This window comes from Pygocentrus nattereri, chromosome 11 (assembly GCF_015220715.1).
Source record: "Pygocentrus nattereri isolate fPygNat1 chromosome 11, fPygNat1.pri, whole genome shotgun sequence".
NCBI classification, from domain to species: domain Eukaryota; kingdom Metazoa; phylum Chordata; class Actinopteri; order Characiformes; family Serrasalmidae; genus Pygocentrus; species Pygocentrus nattereri.
The window spans coordinates 22,815,653-22,833,291 of NC_051221.1; the positions used below are offsets into that span (position 1 = coordinate 22,815,653).

Below are 17,639 nucleotides of genomic sequence, written 5' to 3' on the forward strand. Positions count from 1 at the left end.
GAGTCAGAGAGCACATGATCTGTCACGTGGTCTCCCCTAGCACTCTGGGAGATGAAGTCTGTCGCCCTTGCTGAATGTGTGACAGTAAGTGGCTAGTGATGCTGTGATTTCTTCTTCTTTTGATGCCAGATCTTAAATTTGAAGTTTCATAGTAAGCCAAAAACTTTAATTAACCTTAATTAAATTAACTAGTGTTACCTTTTTTTCTGCCCCTGATTCCTGACACGATATTCCACCTGCCAGTAGCCGGACACCAGGTCCAAGGTGTTGAACCATTTTTCAGTGGATAGGGTGTCTAGTGTATCCTGGATGCAGGGCAGTGGGTAGGCATCTTTAACAGTGCGTTCGTTTAAGGTCTGATAATCAACACAATGTCTGTATGTTTGGTCTTTCTTACGTACCATGACAATGGGCGAAGCCCAACTGCTCTGGCTTTGACAGACGAGCCCTGACTAAAGACTTTGCTGTATTTGCATTAGATTGCTTTTCCCAGGCCATACAGCATGGAGGTTGTTTCACTGGAGGGCCAGGCATGGTCTGGATGTCATGTTGTACCAAACTGGTACGACCTAGGTCGCCCGGTCCTGAGGAAAAGACATCTCCATTTGTGTGGAGGAGCTGGGCTAACCTGAGCCTCTTATCAGCACTCAGCATGGAAGCACTTTCAATATACAGTGCCTTTAGATGGTCTGGGAGAGCAGGAATGGAGAAGTTGGTGGGCTGTACCTTGCTGGGAATGTTAGAGACAGTTTGTTTTACCTCTGCAGTCTGGAAGATCCCAGCCACTGTAACCTTCTTCACTATAACTGCTGTGGCACCAGGATTGTAAATTCTGATGGGAATATGGTTCATTGGCTGTGCCTTCACAGCAATCCATGCCACTAAAACTCTGTGTTTCTCCATGAAACCTTTAGTAGGGCTCAACACTCTCTCTCCCTTCTTGGGTCCTTGCTGCTGCTCGCCTTTGACCTCATATCCGTAGGCAATTTCATATGCTTTAGCCAACATGTTAAGTAACACTTTTTAATCCCACAAATGGGGAATTCACCTCTGCATTTAACCCATCCATGAAGTGGAACACCACATACACACTAGTGAGCGCGCACACACACACACACACACACACACACACACACACACACACACACACACACACACACTAGGGGGCAGTGAGTACACTTGCCCAGAGCAGTGAGCTCTGGGGATCAAACCGGCAACCTTCCAGTCATAGGGCCAGTTCCCTAACCTCCAGCCCACAACTGCCCCCAAGAACTGATCGTTCTTCAAACAGCTTTTGTATGATTCCAACATCCCCCATAGCATGAGTGAAAATCTCCACACCAGTGACATGCTCTTCAAATGCTAAGCGGTTGGGGTATGCAATGGACACCTTTTCATAAATGTCATCCCTAAGTGTGTGTAAGGTCTCATCTGGTTTGCGAGTTCTCTGTCTCAGTTCAATGGCTTCTGCAACTGCAGGCTCTGATGCTGGTCCATAAGTATTTTCCATTTCCTGAAATATTGTTTTATTTTATTTTTTATTCCAGACCGAGGGTTTTGTGAATTACAGTTCTTGCAGCCCCCGCTAGACAAAAGTTGTACAGCCATTCAACTGTCCAGTAACTAGCTTTTGTACAGCTCTCAAAGCGATAAAGAAATTCTTTCCATGAAGAAGAACCATCAAACTGACCTGGGCGTAATATCAGAATTCTTTCCTGCCTGCTGCTTCGCTCATCTCTACTGCTATGAGAAGTACTATCACACTGCACATATCTAGGTAGTTTGCAATGTGAGGTGGACCAAACAGGTCTATGGGGAGTGCATTCACATTCAATCTGTACAGTTTTACAAACTTCAGATGGGTGGGCATGGTACAGTGCATCACTTAGTTTTTCATTTGACTGTACACAGTGGTTTTTAATGTCCACAGACTCAGAACAGTAAGGCAGAGTTGGAGAACTGTTGTTTAATACGTCTAAATGAGCAATACGAGTGCTTTCAGTACAGCATCCACACACTGCAGGAATGAAAGGGTTAATGCACAGAGCTCTGTGTTTTTGTAGCTTGCATGCATTTGTAGCTCACAGATGTACTGCTCAGCTCAGTGTGGTCCAATTTAACATTACCAGAGCTGTGAGAGTTCAGCCTTCCGTTTTCATCTTCACTTATTTTTTACACCTTTAATATCAGTTCTGAACTGCATTAGAAATGGATTAGTGTTCGTAGTGGACTGTGTGAATAGTGCACGGCTGGAATGAGAGCGCTCAGACCGTGCAGTGCGCGTAAGGGAGAGATTAACTCTGTGCTTTCAATAAAAGGGTTGTAGCTGCGTTTATGTTTAACATTCAGTCCATCAGAACGACTCTGCTCTCCTCCAGTATGGCCATGAGAGTGCTCGCTTTCATTTACAGCAGTCATAGACATGAATGGGTTACTATAACTTGCGCAATTTACTTCGGAACTCGTTCCCATGCTGCTTTTCCAACGAGGAGGCGCCATTTTGTGTCTACTTAAGTTTCAGAGTTAGTCACTGTTTTGTTTTGTTGTTTTTTTTTTAATGACACTACTGACTTTCATTAAAATGCCGGCTTACCGCAGCCTCATACAGCATTTCAGTCTTTACAAGCTGGACTTGACTCACCAATGTGAGCTGAATCCCGGACGAGCCCCCAGTGTTACCTTTTTTTCTGCCCCTGATTCCTGGCTGTAGACGGGGCTCAGTGGAACTTTATTTTCTGTTGAAGTTCCCTGGGCTAGAGCTAAATGCCCTAGGGTAATACCCACACCTTTTAGCTCAACTCGCTTGCAGAAATGAGTCAGTCTGAGACCAATTGAAAGTCCAAGCATGGCAGCATTTATTCACAGCTTCATTTGGAGAAAACTCAGTACAACTGCAGGAAAAGGGGGAAAGCTGTGGAGTGACTAAGGCTAACTTGTGCTAAGCATTTAGCAGTGTAAAACAACAGCTTTTAGCTTCCCTGTGCCCACCACTCTCTCGGAAAGAAAAAAAAAACTACATATCAGTGGGGCACGTTCCCGCACTTCTTAAAGGAGCATGACCCTTATCTCACAACACTAGCTATATGTAATGTCAGCTACTAGCAAGTTAGAAGTAGCGTAGCTTATTAAATAGTATGACAACCCAGTTTATTTCCACAGAAATTCATTGTATTCTCCTGCCTGTGTTTGTTAAGACATATTGCTTTGTGTGAGCCATCACTGCAAATCAGAGCTGAGCTCGTCAAATTGTTCATGAGCTAACCAAAAAAGGTTGTTTCATTCTAGGGCCAAATCATAGGATTGTAAATGGCTGTGTAAAACCACATCTGGACATTTCCCTGCCTGACCAAAGTCACAAACCTTGTATGTAAACATCAGAGAAAAATACAAAACGCTGAATTGGAGGCCTATCGTTTTAAGCATTCTTTGTCTTTTGATGTCTTTTGTAAACACTTCCATAATATATTCACTATCAGTGGATTACATCATATTTTTTCATTTGTTCATCATTATCAATTATAAATATAATTCAGTATAAGATAATAGAAAGTGTAGACATATATTACCTTTTTTTTTAACTAAAAATGATTCAATATCTTGTTAATACTTCTATTCATTATGACAAATAACTCTAAATACCTGAATAGTTCTTGAATAGTTCACTATAAAGTTAAAGTGAGTAAATAGTATATAAACTCCTGTTAAAATATGCAAAATATGGTTTTAATTCATGGCATTGGCATCATTTTGTTGTTCAAATTATGTGACTGTTTTGTTAATGGATGCTGTTAAGGAGCTATAATGCTTGATTGTAAAACTGTATTATTTCATATTGTGTTTTGTTGCTATGTCCTAAAAGCTTTAAACCACTTGAAGAGATGTGTATTGTGATTTTTGATTAAATTAAGAAGTTACATACCTAAAAACACAACTCAGCCATGATAAAATCACTGTAATGCACAACCTCTAATGGCTTCTTGTTTTGTTCTATACAGCATACTTCATGAAAGGTTGTATAATCTGCACAACAACCGAGCAGCATCATATGATTCCTTATAAGAATTGGGTAAGCTACAAGGTTGGATTGAGTCGGGATGGTGGGGGTTGCAGCTTAGGCCTCAGCTGGCTTTCTTTGCCATGGATATCTTGGCAATGACCTAGCAGCTATCTTCCCCTGCCTCGCCATGACTTCTTCCCCATGTTCCACAGGAGTATATTACAGCAGATAAGAGCAGAACTGATATTCTGAGAAGCACAACTACCTTCACACATAAGCACCTGCCACATTCTTGCCACCTCCCACAATACACTATGCTATTACATCCCTGAGGCTATGCTACCTGCACACCAGTGGATGCGGGAAAAAAAAGTACATCCACAGCCTAATCCAAGACTTAAAGCCCCCCATTCCAAATTCTCTGCATCTAATAACTTTTAGGAGTCGGATAGAAACAGCTTTTGCTGACCACATTCAACTCATTTTGTTATATATTTATTTTCACATCAAGTCTTTGCCAGCTTGCCGTTATTTTGACAGTGGCAGCATTTGGAGCGTGACAAGTCAAATTTAAATAGGTGTAGGGAGGGAATGAAAAAAGCAGGGCAATTTTAATGTCTGCGCTGATGTAATCGAATGGTGTCAGAGGCATAAACAAATGTGTTACAGCTGCAATTTTTTGATATGATAAACAGGTCCATGGTAAGACTGCATGACGTTACTATGCACTGCAACACCCATTTCCAATCCAGAGAATATCTACCCCTGATAGTCAATGATAGCCCTAGCAGGTAGTGAGGATATATGTTGCTGTATTACACATTCGCTCCTACAGTATCAGTGAGCTTTAACATTGATAATGACTCACTTACATGGAAGAGTGGCTCCTTGTGAGCACCTACTGGGAGCAGTAGGGGCTCTCAAAGAGCAATGCTGTTGCTCACTGCAGTCTAATGAATGACATGCATAGTTTAAATGACTGGGCAAGACCTGTAATTAGGCTTTATTAGAGTGTTTTAATGAGATTGGCTACATTTGGCTACACATGCATTGAACTGAAGTTCCACACTGGTAAGTACAAGTTTTCTGTGTTGCTCTTGGCCTGAAGGATCTTCTATATCTCATTTATAAGGCTTTACACCCTTAAAATCTCAGGCTTATTGCATACTAAGTGTAAATTACATTAAGTGTACATACTAGGCTTAAGTGTGCTATATGTTAGCAGTTGTTCTTAGCAACTGTAACATGTCTTATTGCACTCAGGAAATGTTTAATTTCTGTATGGTGTAACTTTCTACATGTTCTACACTGGAAGAAAAGGGTAAGAGGCTATATTCAAAGTCACAAAACTTTAAGCTTTTAATGGTATTAGCAACAAATAATTTGTCAGAAAATTTGCAAAAATTCAACAAAGTTCAACAAAGACAAACTCAATGTGGAATAGCTTTTCCTTTGATTTCTTTAAGTCTTGAAGTCCTGTGGGTAAACCTGCAAACAGCCTTTTACAGAAAGCAGATCAATACTGTTTCAGTCAGCATTGTCTTCAAACAGCTGATGAGTAGTTGAAAAACATTCCCTAACCAGTGAGTCTTTAATGTGGGACCAAATGTACCCTATGGCAGTGGCCACCATCACTGCTGCTGCAGGTCTACCTGCAGAGCACAGCTCCAGCCCAAATCTGACATTTCTGATCAAAGTCATTACACGAAATGATGATTTGGATCATTGTGTTCAGTCAGGGTTAACTCTTCAGGTATATAGCTCTCCAGGAGCAGGGTTGGTGACAACTGCTCAGTTGGGTTTGTATCTGGACTTTGACCTGTCCAAGCCATTAGTATTTTGGGTTTGGCCCATTTCTTGTCTATTTTTAGGGCATTTTTTGCACTCTAACCTCTTGCTAATGTTACATTCTTTGAGTGGCAAAAAGGCTTTCTGGAAATTGCTCTGAATAACAGTGTCTGTCAAATACTGTAAAAGAAAATGTACACTAATGAATCGCTTCTCGGCCTTTTGGCTAAGGTCAAGTGTAGTATCTGTTTTTATCAGTTTAATATCTGATATGTCATCTATATGAGGACTACATATTAAATTGATTTTTAGAACATGGAGACAGAAGACGGCCACCTCAAAACAAACAAACAAAAAAAAAAGAATGGGGACAGTCGTGCGCTGGAGGTTAGGGAACCAGCCCTGTGACCAGAAGGTTGCCGGATCGATCCCCTCGGCTGACAGTCTATGACTGAAGTACCCTTGAGCAAGGCACCTAACCCCCAATTGCTCCCCGCCTGCCGTGGATAGGGCTGCCCACTGCTCCGGGCAAGTGTGTTCACTGCCCCCTAGTGTGTGTGTTCACTAGCATGCATGTATGTGGGTGTTTCACTGCACAGATGGGTTAAATGCAGAGGTCTAATTTCATAATGTGCAAACACAGTGACAAATGGTTGTAAAATAAAACAATAAGTTAACTCTGCAAGAATGTTAACATTTTTCACTGCATTGTGGTCAAAACACATTAAAGGAAGCTAAAGAAAACTTTACTGTTTTGTATCACTAACTCATTGATACTCATTTCAAACATATTTCAAAGCCATGATTACAGTAATTCATTGACATGGATGGCCTTATTTTGTCACCATGTCGTACTGACTGATGCACTCTTTTGAACAGCTATTATTTTTATGGCCATTTTATGGAAATTTGCAATTTGTCCAACTAAGTTAATGCTGCCTGCAAATATAATCATACTAATCCTCCAACTTAACCACCCACAGACACTTCAACCTCTAAAAGGTAAGATCTGCATATCTGGCTGCATAAGCAAGTGGCATTAGTTGAGTAATGGACATCAGGGGACCTATGATTGCCTGTGAAACATTTCCAGGAATAAATGTGTCTTGTAATGTTTCTTTCATAATTACTCCCTATGTGAGTACTCTGAGATTTTGAGTCATGAGTGGGGCATGTACTGCTGCACTGAGTCTGATTTACACCCAGCAAAATGTGAGGTCTACAAATCAAATGTTGCCACGTGCAATTGGCATGATTGTGTTTTAACCACAGCTGTCTATTTTTATGCTGAATATGGTGGCGGAGTATGTCTGACAAATTCAAAAATTAAGAGAACTGATAACCAGTTCTAAAGCTCATCACAAGGGGGTTTATAATCAATATCACAATAAGGCTAATGCCAAACCTTAGATTACATCATGCACAATCATAAACAAAACCCTTGAGCAGTTAGGCTTGATTCAACTCTAATAAAGACAGAATCTTTTTTACGAAACCTACAGCTCCAGGAGAGCTTTTTGATTTATCTTTCATAACCAGATCTACACAGAAAGTGTCTGCCAGGCTCACACAACTCAAGTGGTTACAATGTCATGGCCTAAGATGGCTGGAAGGTTTCCATCCTTGGCTTCTGTCATGATTGGCCCCTCCCAGTCCTGTCCATGTGTTTGTATTTTGTTTTGGTTTAGCCTATGTGTTTTTGTTCTGGTTTTTAGTCCAGCCCCTTGTTTGGTTACTCCACCCCTGATTGTCTGCACCTGTGTTTCCACCTGCGTCTTATGATCCCTTGTTAGCCCCTCATGTATTTAAGCCCTGTGTTTGCCTTGTTCTGTGTTGGTTTTTGTAATGTTTGATGTTTGGAAGCTTGTTCTGTTTGAACTGTTTGGATGGTGTTTAGATATTTGGATCTTGTTCGTTGTTTGATTCTTGGTTGAGGTTCTGTGTTTTTGTTTATCATGTCTGACCCCCCCCCTTCCTGGAGCCTTCGGGGCCTTGTTGTGGCAGAAGGGCTTGTGTGGTCTAGGGATCTTCAGAGCTAAGTCATCGGGAGCAATATGCTCCTGGTAGGGTCTCCCAGGGTGAACAGGTCTGGAGTGAAGACCCAGACTAACACGATCCAAAGGCACAAGAAATCGTGTACCCTGCCCGGGAAAGGGTCACCGGGACCTACCCCTGGAGACAGGCCTGGGGGTAGTGTTCCACGCAGCCCATGTAACCCGGCCGGGCTCAGTCTGAAGAGGCAACGTGGGGAGGCCATGTGGGCCCACCACCTGCAAGGTCCAGCATGGGGTAGAGGTGCAGTGCCATATTGGCAGTGGGAGATTGCGGGGAGACCCTAGGTGGCCTAGGCCCCTGCATCAGAAACTAGCTCTTGGTACATGGAATGTAACCTCACTGGGTTGAGGTTGAGAGGTACCAACTAGATATAGTTGGGCTCACCTCCACCCACAGTGTCGGCTCTGGAACCAAATTCCTGGATAGGGGTTGGTGTCTCTCCTACTCAGGGGTTGCACAGGGTGAGAGGCGCCGGGCAGGTGTGGGGATACTCACAAGTCCCCGGGTGGTGACCATGCAGTTGGGGTTTGTCCTGGTGGACAATAGGATCGCTTCAATGCGAATTAAAATCGCAGAGAGGAAAACTTTGACTGTTGTCTGTGCTTATGCACCAAACATCAGGTCAGAGTATTCGGCCTTCTTGGAGCGAGTGGGCGGGGTTCTGGAAAGGGTCCCGCCTACAGACTCCATAGTCCTACTGGGAGACTTCATTGTTCACGTTGGCAATGACTGGGAGACCTGGAGAGGCGTGATTGGGAAGAACAGCCTGCCTGATCTAAACCCGAATGGTGAATTGTTATTGGACTTCTGTGCCAGGCATGGATTGTCCATAATGAACACCAAGTTTGAACACAATGATGTTCATAAGTGTACATGGTACCAGAGCTCCTTGGGTCAAAGGTCAATGATCGACTTTGTTGTCGTTTCATCTGACTTGGGACCATATGTTCTGGACACTAGGGTGAAGAGAGGAGGAGGTTGGGGACATAGAGTCTGAATGGACCCTGTTCAAAACCTCCATTGTGGAAGCTGCCAGGTGTAGCTGTGGCCAAAAGCTTGTGGGTGCCTATCGGGGTGGTAACCCAAGAACCTCCTGGTGGACACCGGTGGTGAGGGAGGCTGTCAAGCTGAAGAAAGAGGCCTTTAGGGACTGGTTGGCCCGAAAGACTCCTGATTCAGCAGATAAGTACCGACAGGCTAAAAAGGTGGCAGCTGCAATGGTGGCAGAAGCAAAATCCAAGGCATTCAAGGAGTTTGGTGAGGCCTTGGAAAAAGACTTTCATTCAGCCTCAAAGAGGTTCTGGACAACTGCCCGGCGACTCAGGAGTGGTCGGGGTGGCTGCGCCCAAGCTGTTTTCGACAAGGGTGGAGAAACTCTGACTTTGAATGAGGATATTGTCGGTCGGTGGAAGGAGCACTTTGAGGAACTTCTTAATCTGGGAGACGTGCCTCCCTCACAGGAGTCAGGGCCAGAGGCTTCAGGGGTGTCAAGTTCCATTTCCCTGGTGGAGGTCACTGAGGTAGTTGGTAAGCTCCTCAGTGGCAAGGCACCTGGGGAGGATGAGATTCATCCAGAAATGCTTAAGGCTCTTGATATTGTGGGGCTGTCATGGCTAACATGCCTCTACAATATTGCATGGACCTCAGGAACAGTACCCTTGGACTGGCAGACTGGGGTGGTGGTCCCTAATTTTTAAAAGGGGGACTGGAGGGTGTGTGTCAATTATCGGGGTATCACACTGCTCACCCTCCCTGGGAAAGTCTATGCAAAGGTGCTGGAAAGGAGACTCCGACCGATAGCTGAACCTCAGATTGAGGAGGAACAATGTGGATTCCGTCCCGGCCCTGGAACAATGGATCAGCTTTTCACCCTCTCACAGATTGTTGAGGGGGCATGGGAGTTTGCCAACCCAGTCTACATGTGTTTTGTGGACTTGGTTAAGGCTTATGACCGTGTTCCTCAAGATATCTTGTGGGAGGTCCTCCGGGAGTATGGGGTGCCAGGGATACTACTCCGGGCTATCCAATCTCTGTACTCCCAGAGTGAGAGCTGTGTCCGTATACTTGGCATTAAGTCAGACTCTTTCAGTGTTGGCGGTTGGTATGCGGATCAGCACCTCCAAGTCTGAGTCCATGGTCTTGGCCTGGAAAAAGATGGCATGCCCACTCCAGGTAAGGGGAAAGGACCTGCCCCAGGTGGAGGAGTTTAAGTATCTTGGGGTCTTGTTCATGAGTGATGGGAAGAGGGATCGTGAGATCGGCCATAGGCTGGGACAGGAGGCAGCAGTAATGCGGTCACTGTACCAGACTGTAGTGGTGAAGAGGGAGTTGAGCCAAAAGGTGAAGCTCTCTGTTTACCGGTCGATCTACATCCCAACCCTCACCTATGGTCATAAGCTGTGGGTAATGACCGAAAGAACGAGATCGCGAATACAAGCGGCGGAAATGAGCTTTCTTCATCGGGTGGCAGGCTACATGCTGTGTGATACAGTGAGGAGCTTGGTCATCTGGGAGGAGCTCAGAGTAGAGCCGCTACTCCTCCTCATTGAGAGGAGCCAGCTGAGGTGGTTCGGGCATCTGATCCGGATGCCCCCTGGACGTCTCCCGGTTGGGGTGTTCCAGGCACGGCCTACCGGGACAAGACCCCGGGGTCGTACTAGGATCCGCTGGAGGGATTATGTCTCCAAGTTGGCCCCGGAGCAGCTTGGGGTCCCCGGGAATGAGCTGCAGGAAGTTGCGGGGGACAGGGTCATCTGGGATTCTCTGCTCTCCCAACTGCTACCGCGACTCTGTCTGGACTAGCGGTCAGCGATGATGATGATGTCTGACCCAAAGTCTCTCCGTATTGGCTACTTGAACCTGGACCGTTACGACTATGACCCTGGATTTGCCCATAACAAAAGTCGCTTATCTCGGCGTATGCATCCACCACCTCTCCCCACCACAGCTTCATAATGACACTTGTAGTCATTAGCCGTTCTAGACCTGTCACTGAATACAATAGATGCAGAAGGAACTAGTCTACACGTGCAGACCAGCTTGTAAAAAGAATGAAAGAAAAAGATGGAGTTATATCTGAGCCATATTTTTTAACTTGCATCTAGTCAATATTAAGAGTGTTATTACAAAATGCCATAAATGCCAAACTTCTCACTTTAATTTATTTATTTATTTATTTTTTTTTTGTAAAGAAACTGAAACATATGTCAGGTAATATATGTAATATGCATTACAAACAAACAGAAGATGAAAACCATGAGTATTTGCATTATTAATTGTAATAATGCACAATAAACACATTGTTGAAACATAGTTATGCAAACTAGTGAGCATGAATTAATCAGCATTTTATTCTTATAGGTCTTACAAGTGTGTGTCAAGGTGTCCTTTATATTGTGTAAATATTTTATGATGAAGGAACTAAAGAAATGCTCCAGAAATAGTTGGATTACAATCTCTTTATAATAACATATTAACTAAAAGATTTTGTTTTCTCCTATTGACATTTTTAAGATTCAGTTTTTTCTTGTACAGGGATTATATGTTCCATTTAGTCATAATTTTTCAGAGGCTAAACAAGGTTTAAAGAAAATCAACTTTTTTTAACAGATTTAAAATGTACCATATTCTAAATTTGAAGATTTTATTAGTAATTCAGAAAATAATTTTGCTTGTTAGTGGTTTAGCCTCTACCTAAACTAACCACTTCATGCTATCTAGAATTTATGGGAATCAAATTTAGCCAATTATACAGTCATAACATGAACTACTATAATCCACCCAATAGGTTGCATTATGTTCTTATTACAGATAATAATGTGATCATAATTTTTTTGTTCACTAATGCATATGTATTACTGTTGACAGTTTATTTTGAGTGGTCCTTGGTAGATTAAACACTAGACAGACAGTAACATTTCAACAAAATATCTATGATGCAGCAGTGAATACATTCAGTAGAATATTGGGAGACTTTTAATTAACTGTGTAAATAAAATTAGTTTATAGTCTGAATTCAGTAGTTTTTTCACTTCATTTGGAGGATCCAAGTTCATATCTGTAGATGGTAAACTAAGAGCTCAATGAACATGTGACTGGTCTAATACAGACCATCTCAACTTCCTCAACAAGCTGTTATAGACCTGCTGCTGACCATCGTTCTGTAACTGGAACTTAACTGGATTAGGTTATGGTTAAGGTTAGCATTGGGATTAAGTTCAGGGTGAGGGTTAGGATTGGAATCAGAGTGAGGTTTAGGATTAGGTTTTGGGTGTATGTTAAGGTTAGGTTTAGGATTAGGGTCAGGCATGAAGGTTAGGTTTTGGGGTTGGTAGTGACATATTAATCTACTTCATGTAACATATCAAGAACACATCTACTCAATGTAAGTCATGTGTCAACAGAACATCTTCAATTTATTTACTTCAGTGTATTCAGATGCTGCACTCCAGCTACATGAGTTGTTACTGATACTCTGTTAACATTGTATTAATCTTCTACAAAAGACTTCTCCAAATGGTGTTACTGTATTATGTATTAATACGGGCCATAAAGATTCAACTTACTACATAGTAAATTATATATTTAGAAGTGTCTAATTTGGACTTTATGGAGCAAAGACAAGATCTTAAAAAACACCCATTATGTGTTTCTTAAAATTACACACATTTCTTTGAAGAATGACTGACAAATCCATCTGTTTTCAACTAAAGCTGTGCATGTACTACAATACCTTTGGCTCATTTAACCCTGATTTGCTTCTTCTAACAAATTTTCACTTGAAGTGATTTCCCAGCTCTTCTGGAGCTCAATCGGAAGTGACTGGCAGTGCAAATCATCTGTTAAGGTGAGACGAGCCCATCTATAATCAGTGAGAGAGCTAGGAGAGAGAAAAAAGGTGAAGAGATGCATGGACATTGCATGTGTGGCAAGAACTGAACATAGGCAATCATGCACTTCACAATTTCAGCTGCCAGTTTGCACGTCTGCATTTCTCACATATCACATATTCATTCCCAGCTTGCATCATGAAAGGACAAACAGGTCCAGTCCAGTTTAGTTTCATGTATATTATGTGATAAAAGTGAGATCTGGGGGTTTTGAGTTTTTTATTTTTTTTTTGCAGCCAAAGCTCATTATGTGTGATATCCTCTTTTGGCCTCATTGTCTAGTGTTCCATTCTAAGCGAAAATTCACAAGAAATTCAGTGAAAGTTAAATTTGCAACACTGTCCATTTTTTAAATTTGTCATATGTACACCCAGCTTGACCACTAAAGCTGATCTTAAGCTAATTTTATTTTGCTTCACACCCACTGTGAAATATAGCCATTTCAATTTTTTTTAGTTTTATGTAGGCTAACGGCTAAATGTGTTAGCCTTAGATTTTTGAAAATGTATGTGCATCCTGCCATAATGCTGTGCATAAATAAAATACATATCATATGATAATAATATCATTCTAATTTTAAATGATTTAATGATCAGATTTCTTAAAAAGCCAATCAAGTCAAGTCAATTTTGATGTATATAACACTTTTTTATGGCAGGTATCACAAAACAGCTTTAAAGAAAATCCAGGGCCAAGCTAATGGAAGCAGTGGTAAGGAAAAACAACTCTCTAAGAGCAAGATGAAGAAACCTTGAGAAGAATCAAGAATCAAAAGGGGAACCCATCCTCCTGTGGTAGACACTGGATAGCAAACAATAACACGAGCAATGTGAACAAAAGATAATAAGATTTTACCACTAGTATAAAATATTGCTATGGTTATGATTAAGGTAGTTTGAGTCTATGCATGCAGCAGTATCATCAGTAGGGTCAGTGGCATGCAGCTGTATGCCACTAACTGTGACATTTTAGAATGAATGAAGCTGTGACATTTTAGAAGATTCTTCATTTGAATATATCTATCTTATTTAGCTTCTCCCTTTCTTTTTAGTATGGTAATGTGTATTTAAATACTGCAAAAAGCATTTTGAATGTTTGTGAAGACTGAAAATTCCTGACCTTTTATTAGAACCAAGGAAGGTTATTTTGCAGTAGAGATTTCAGATCTCATAAAAAAAAATTCCCTGTCACATTCCATAAACACACAAGAGTAAAAGATGTTTTTTTTTCTCTCTTTAACAGCCGTCAGTGACCCATAAATGTCTTTCTATGTCAGCTAAAGAATTAAAGCTGAGCCTACTGTAATTTCAGTTACCAGGTGACTGTATTGCCTCCAACTCCATTCCTAGTGAAGTGAAGCAAATGTCACTGGGGTGTGAAAGGAAGGGAAAGTCAAACACTTTTCCAGATTAATGTCTTCTGAAAGCCACAAATCATTCAGTACGTTCAGTCATTCTAAGCTCATTTCTGTAGTGTATAATCCTAGTTAAAATCATCTGTAATGTGTGTTCTTTCGTAGCAACTGTTTGTAAAAGCAAGCATTACAGAGGATGGCCCTTGCAAACACGATTCTACACTATGCTAAAAAAGGATTATTTAACACTTTTAACAATATAAGAACCATTTTAGATGCTATATAGAAGCATTTTTAAAAGGTTCTTATATATACACTGCTCAAAAAAATAAAGGGAACACTCAAATAACACATCCTAGATCTGAATGAATGAAATATTCTCATTGAATACTTTGTTCTGTACAAAGTTGAATGTGCTGACAACAAAATCACACAAAAATCATCAATGGAAATCAAATTTATTAACCAATGGAGGCCTGGATTTGGAGTCACACACAAAATTAAAGTGGAAAAACACACGACAGGCTGATCCAACTTTGATGTAATGTCCTTAAAACAAGTCAAAATGAGGCTCAGTATTGTGTGTGACCTCCACGTGCCTGTATGACCTCCCTACAACACCTGGGCATGCTCCTGATGAGGTGGCGGATGGTCTCCTGAAGGATCTGGAGTTTGATTTCACAGAAGTTTGATTTACTTAGAGTTATATTGTGCTGTTTAAGTGTTCCCTTTATTTTTTTGAGCAGTGTGCATACACACACACACACACACACACACACACACACACACATATATATATATATATATATATGTGTGTGTGTGTGTGTGTGTGTGTGTGTGTGTGTGTGTGTGTGTGTGTGTTTTACAGTGATGTAATAATGTATTTGCCCCTCACCCAATTTCTTTTATTTTTGCTAATTTCTCAACACAAACAACACAAGTAAATACAAAATGCAGCTTTTCAATGCTCACACCATTTACTGAAGCTAAAGATTTATTGAAAACCTATATCACCAATCAAACATTTGCGACAACTAGTGATGTCTTTTGCATCACTGTGGAGGAATTTTGGCTCACTCTTCTTTGCAGAACCGTTTTAATTTGGCTACATTGAAGGTTTTTCAAGCATGAGCTGCTGGTTTAAGGTCTTGTCACAGCATCTCAAAGGGATTCAAGTCGGGACTTTGATGTGGTCACTCCAAAACTTGAGTTTCACTCCAAAACTTCATGTTACTTTATGTTGCCACATAACCCAACTGCATTTGAGCTTTAATTCCTGAACTGATGGGCAAACATTCTCTTTGAGGGTTTTCTGAGAGAGAGCAGAATTCATAGTTCCATTAATTAATTCAGAGCCTGCAGAAGCAAACCAGCCGTCATACTACCACCATGATGTTTGACTGTTGATATGATGTTCTTAAGGTGGAGTGGAGTGTTAGCTTGCTAGAAGTAGTGAGGGGTCCATCTACATTTGTTTTTAGTATATGCAAGACAAGTGTTTGTAATCCTTTTTGGTCAGCAGTCTCTTTTTTTATTGTAGAATTGTGTACCTTGACGCTAGCTGAGGGAAGTGAGGCCTGCAGTTCTTTAAATGTTCATCTGGGGTTTTTGTGACCTCCTGGATGAGTTATTGCAGCACTCTTGGTGCAATTTTTGTAGCTACTCCTGGGACGGTTAACCACTGTTTTCTCCATTTGTGTATAATAGCTGTCACTCTGGTTCACTACAGTCCCAGAGCCTTAGCGATGGCTATGTAACCCTTTACAGACTGGTAGATTTCAGTGATTTTGCTTCGCATCTGCATTTACCTCTTTAGAATGTGGCATCATGTGCTGTTTTTGAGACCCTCTAGCCTGCTTCACATTGCCAGATTCTTTTAAAGTGATGTTTAGATTCAACAGGTCTGGCAGTACTCATGTATGGGTCGAGTAGTGAAATATAGCAATGACAGATTTGCCAGCATGTTAAAGTTAACTCAATTATACTAAGAATAAAACTACTATGGCTCTGTCCTAACAGTGTGATCAGCCACATATGCAAAATAAATATCAGCTGTAATGAATGGCACACTCTAAATGTAAATATTTTAAGTTTTGAGCTTTCCCCACTGTAATGATTCAGCGAGAACCAGACAAGCGCAGATCAAAGGTGAGAAAAGTGGGTTTAATAATGATACACGAGCTTCCAAACAAGAGGATAATCCAGGAATCGTAGTCAAGAATACACGCAAACTACGTCAAACACATGAATCCCAAAACTAGCAAACAAATCCAAGAGGGCAAGGCAAAATCAAAGTCAGAGAAATAAACAAGCAGAGGTCAGTGACAGAATACAATACACGAAAATGTCTCTAATACAAACATATCAGACACAGGTGGAAGCCCTCAGTAATCGGGTGACCGAGAGCACTGATAGGTTTGGAACCAATCAGCACTGTCCACTTGATTCCCTGTTGACTCCTGGGATATGGAGTTCGCAACACTGGGAGAGTCTCCCTGAGGCATGACACCAACATATATCATTAGATGTAATGGAGGTTTTGCTATCATTCTGTGAAGCTTGATCAATCTTGCAACAGTTGCTACAAAAAAACAGGTGTAGGTGGAGCATAGATGGGTCAACTATGATTACAGTTTAAAGAGCCGTGTATTTTTGAACATTAACGCTAAACATAGTCTCTTTTCTTTTGCCTTCAGAGGCACTGAATTGCCTTTCTGAAAGTTGTGTAGTGTCTGGAAGTGAAGACGTGCAGTATATTGCTCTTTGTATTGGGTTCCAAGTTTGGATCAAGAACAGCAAGCAGAGAACAGATCACAGCCTGCAAACTCTATAATCTGCCTATTGTGGCCCTGCTGAAGCATTTAATGAGACACATCCTGTGATCTTTCTTTCTTTTTTTTCTCTTTTCACTGTCTTAAGCAGAAGTTTGACTCTGCAGGCCTCACCATTCAGGACCCATTTTTAGTGTCTGTGTCACTTCCAATTACTCATAACTTAACCTGAGTAAAGAGACTGCACCTGAATGAAATGTGACAATATGACAACTCTGAAGGCAACACCTCCTCCTCTCTTTACTCATGTCTTCCTTTTTTTAAAATGTATTTATTTATTTATTTATTTATTTTTTGCAGATGTATTATGAAATGTCAAGCTAGAAACCTATAATAAAAACACAGATGTGGCATATTGCAGGATAGATGAATGGCACCACAAGTGACACTTCACCGAGGTAATTCAAGCAAACAGGCAATTTGAACACCCGCAACGACAGCTTAGCAGTGTGACTTCACATTCATCTCTGAAGAAGCTTTCAGACAAACCAAATTTACAGCCGCTAATTATCCCCCACAACAGCACTGGAAAACATGTTTATGTAATTTCACCACTTAAAACTTGCACGTGCACTGTAGACCTGTAAAAGATCTTGAAAGATAAAGAGTGCAAATGTAATGAACAACATCTTATCCTTGCTTACTTTTAACCCATTATTGTTGCTATCTGATGTTAAACGTCTTTTAGGCCCATATGTTCTCTAATCATGTCTGAGTGCACATCT

General features: G+C 41.3%; 1 pseudogene; it reads left to right on the plus strand.

Annotated features, from left to right (window-relative positions):
* The first annotated feature begins 5,991 nt into the window (after window positions 1-5,991).
* On the plus strand, window positions 5,992-6,126 carry LOC119264547 (annotated as a pseudogene).
* Window positions 6,127-17,639: the final 11,513 nt, after the last annotated feature.